The sequence below is a fragment of the Otolemur garnettii genome, unplaced genomic scaffold, assembly GCF_000181295.1.
Source record: "Otolemur garnettii isolate 467f Iridium unplaced genomic scaffold, OtoGar3 scaffold00036, whole genome shotgun sequence".
Taxonomy (NCBI): Eukaryota; Metazoa; Chordata; class Mammalia; order Primates; family Galagidae; genus Otolemur; species Otolemur garnettii.
Window position 1 is genome coordinate 11,980,564 of NW_003852431.1, and position 4,375 is coordinate 11,984,938.

Consider the following 4,375-nt stretch of genomic DNA (forward strand, 5'->3'; position numbering starts at 1 on the left):
TTCAATTCCAAGTTACTGTGGCACAAGCTATGTAGAGCAAGGGCTCAATCAAGTTTGTGAAATTCAATTACACTATTTCTTTTTAAAGCCGACAGGAAATTGTGAACTCATGGCTACCTTAATTTTATTACAATAAGAGGTGATACTGAGAATGTCAATGGTTGGGTTTAAGTCTCTTCCTCCCATCTCCCCCTATACCCTGCCTTGCACATGGTGTGAAAGGCATTTTTTGGTATCACTTTCCAAAAGCCTTCTTCCTGTTCTCCTTTGGAGGTAATAAGGAATGGTATGTATTCATGTATTAATGTCTTTCCTTTTATTTTCAGTTGCTCCAGTGTTGAATTCTTTGAACGAGCACTCTGTCCTTTCATGGAATGAGCCTGCTTTAGATGTTCTGTTTAGGTCAACACATTCAGGTTGGAAGGCAGGTAGAGCTGTTTCCTTCCCTTGTACACACGCTGAGATAATCCAGGAATTCGGCCTGTGCATTCCATTATAGGTGAAGATACTCCTCCTTTAACAAAGACCTCTTCCCTCTCTGCTCTGCCCTTCCCTCTTTCTTGCTGTCTCAGTATTTAATAAAAAAAATTTATTTTTTTTTGCTTTGTGGTAAACCTACAATACTGTGAAATATTCTACTTTGTGTTACATGATGTTTTTAAGTACACTGTTACAAATACAATGATGGTATGATTTTATTTTTGAGCTTTGATTCCCATTTTCCTCCATTACTCAGATTGATATTTAAAAAAAATTTAATCTACAGTCAAATTAGGGATAGTTAGAGATAAAACTCAGTTCTGTTTTGGAGATCTAAAACTTACGTAGTTTTATTACTAAAAAATCCTATTTTAAGAATTCTAAAATTACGAAGTTAGTCCATATTTCCTTTGATAGTAAATCGAGACCTTTCTTATAGACCATCAGAACTGTGTAATTGTTTCCAGCTTACTTAAAAGGTTTATAAATACAGTTGTCCAGTAAACCTTGTTTTATTTAGTAAAAGAACAGATCTCTGGGATGTACTGAATATACATGCAAGGGTGACCTGACCTGTGGTGGATTCTGCAACTTATGGTGTAAAAGAAAAGACAGATTTCAACAAAGAACTTCAGAAATTAATCAAAGAGATATAGGTGAGTAAAGAGCTAGAGCAGGAAAACGCACAGCACCACTGTGCAGCCTGAACAGGGCATAAAAGGGGGCCCCACTCACTGTTGGTAATGTTTGCTAGTGTAAGTTTCAAGGAAGAGAGACTTCACACCCCATATCTTATCTTGCCATCACCAGCGTTCATTGGTTTTTCTATCGCAATTTTATTTTCTCTTGCTGTTCTATTGCTTCTTAAAATAAATCTAATGGGTTTAGAAGTTGTCATATTTACTAGGAGCATTTTATATGTTTATATATTTATATGCTAAGAAAAAGTTTTCTTAATAGGACATTATTGACTCCTGACATTGTGTACTAGCTCGAGCAATATTATATTTTCAGTCTGTGAGACTGGGAAAATGATGGTGCCGTTCACAGAAATGAGAAAGCCGGGAGAAATGAAAAATCACATCTGACTCGACCAAAAAAGTGAGTCCTGTTCATTCAAAACTTTAGGTGCATAGATTCACTGAGTCTACATGATTTTGAATACCATTCAGACTTTTAATGATTCAGAATACATCCAAGTCAAGAAGTCCAGGTACCTCATGCATCTTTATGAATCTCAATTTATGTGAATGTGCAGAAATGTCAGGCTGTGAAGTTATGGCTGAATAAATGTTGGATAACACAGAGCATGAGTTTCATAATCCCCTGAATATCTTTGCCTTTCCACAGAGGAATAATGATGCACTACAAAAACTGTCTAGAAATAAAATGTACAAGTCATTGAAATAATGTACTAAAAATATGTTCAAGTGTGATGACTAATAAGTCCCAAAACACCTCATCTGGGAAATTTCCTAGTTGTACGTGTTTTTATTTTTGTATGGGGTATGTGTTTGTGTGTACATGTTTGTGTATTTTAATACAGGGTAAAACAAATTTTATAACCTATATTTGGTTTTGGAATGGCAATTCTTCTACTGGGAATATTGTCCTTCCCTTTCTAGTAATAAATTTAGTTATTGGGATCTGTTACAATATCAGCTGTTACCTAGCCTACTACAATAGAACTTCTGTCATTTGTTTCTGAATTATTATGGTTAACTTGTGCTATGATAAAATGTCCTATGCTGTGATGATGAGCTAGTATATATGATCTTAGGAGGACCTCTTCTGATAAGATTAGAGTAGATCAAGACTTTTTCAGACCTTGTTTAATTATGGCTTATCAGTATATACTTACAGTGATTTTGAAGTTTTTCCAGTTTGGGGTCATTTCAAGGAAAATAAAACAGGTCTTTAAATTTGATTATTTATGTTTTTTCCCTCAAAATGATCAGTTCAGATGCATACAAATAGCACTTTATCACATAGCCAAACATGTCTCACTGAAGATGTGTAATGAGGACACTTGGGGAAATGGCAGTGACCACCATTGGGCAGCACATTCCTGTCCTGTGGCGCTCTGCTGAGCATCAGATCCAGAGCATCCTGAATGGGCCTTTTCCATGCTGCCCTATGGATGGTCTTTATCAGCATCTGGACTAACATCTTTGAACACACACATTTTTTTAGATCAAATCATTGTTTTACTTTACCACTGTGAAGAAGGCTTCAGGGATACTTCTTTTGAGCAATCTGAAAACAACTTGTTCAACTCCAGAAATTGTTCAGTATCTGGGTTGAAAGTGTACAGTGTCTTAGAATTAGTTTTGTGATAACTATTTCAGGCATATTTAAAAGAATTATTTGCTGATACCAAATTTATAGAAATGTAGCATGAGCAGCAGAAGGATTTGGCATTTCATCATTTTCTCCGTCACGTGCCCCTAGTGTTTCAGTGAAATTTTTGAGAACAAGCTTTAGACATGATGACTATCATCCCTAAATATTTTAGGGGTAATACAGTTGCCCCAAAATGCACACATGTGTGGACCCATCCTAGAGTTCCAAACAGGAAGTCCATGTTGATGAAACACAGCTGTCTGATCCACGACCTTATTCCGATTTTACCAATCGCCCTATTGCTGTGTCTTTCCCCTTACGCTCAGAAACCCATCCGAGAATATACACTGCAGTCCTCTTCCTGCTCCTCTGATCTGGAACATTTCCTTAGTCATGAGTTCCACAGTTTTAAAAATTCAGGACTGAGGGGAGGTGCCTTTGGTTCAAAGGAGTAGGGTGCCCGCCCCATATGCCAGAGATGAGGGGTTTTAAACCCAGCCCCGGCCAAAAACTGCGAAAAAAAAATATTCAGGACTGAGATCCTGAGACCCTGAGCCAGAGATAATGTTAATTTTGATCAACTTTTTCTGTTAGGGTTGGCCAGGTTTTCCTCCCTGTAAAGGCCCCAGTTTTCCCTTGGTTGATGGAGAATGGTATTTACAAACTAAAATCTGGGCAGTCTGTGTGCTCTTTGATCCTGGGCCGCCTCAGAGGAAAACTGGGGAATGTGTCTGTATTGTATGTACAATATCAGGGGAGTTTTCATTTTCCCTCAGAGTTTGATAATTGAGTCTGCCAAAATAGGCTGACAGAAAACAGATTAATAGGAGAAAAGGCATACAAATTTATTTACATGCAAGTGCACAGAAGGCATACAAAGTATGAAACTCAAAGAAGGGCCAGATGGTTGAAGCTTAAATACCCTCTTCATAAGATAGAGGGAAGTGGGGAATATGGGCAATTGAAGAAGAAGAGTAAGTGATTTTTAGGGGAGGTGAGTGGGTCTGAGAAACAGACAATATTCTGGTGTGAAGCTCCTCTTAGCTTTTGGGGTGGTGGCGACAAGTCACGGGAAGGTAAGGGGAGGAACTGCACTGTGATCAAGGTTGTCTTACTGTGCAGGTCAAGACTCCTCAGGTCACGGAAAGTCTGTCCAGTTGGACATGATATGACCTTGACCTTGACTTTGCCTTTGCTGCTTAATTTTCCCTGGTCAGTGAGGATTCTGACAGGGAATTGAAGGCAGTTGCGTTTCTTTAGGAAGAACATCCCTCATCAGATAATAGAACTTCAGAGGGAGCTCTTCCTGTGCTTAGGGAGAAACAAAGAAAGGTTAGACAGACCTTGATTCTGAGGCAGCTTTTGGCCTTCCAGTGTCCTTTCCATTCAAATCATCAGCATGCCAAAGTGCCATGGTTTGGGGTATTGTTTTCTGAGCCTCGACAATACAAGCACATGCAGTTTTATGCACATGCCTTATAAATACATCCATGGCAATGCCTATATCTATGTTTTTATATATGTGTGTGTGTGTGTATATATATATATATAT

At 38.2% G+C, this 4,375-nt stretch overlaps 1 protein-coding gene across 1 annotated transcript in view; it reads left to right on the forward strand.

Moving 5' to 3' along the window:
* The first annotated feature begins 445 nt into the window (after positions 1-445).
* Positions 446-4,375, forward strand: part of KLF12 (Kruppel like factor 12) — a 424,059-nt gene continuing 420,129 nt past the window's right edge. Inside the window, exons 1-3 of the mRNA XM_023513201.1 lie at positions 446-499; positions 1,001-1,136; positions 1,495-1,581. The gene's annotated coding sequence lies outside the window, so the exon portion shown is untranslated. The remainder of the gene's footprint in view (positions 500-1,000; positions 1,137-1,494; positions 1,582-4,375) is intronic.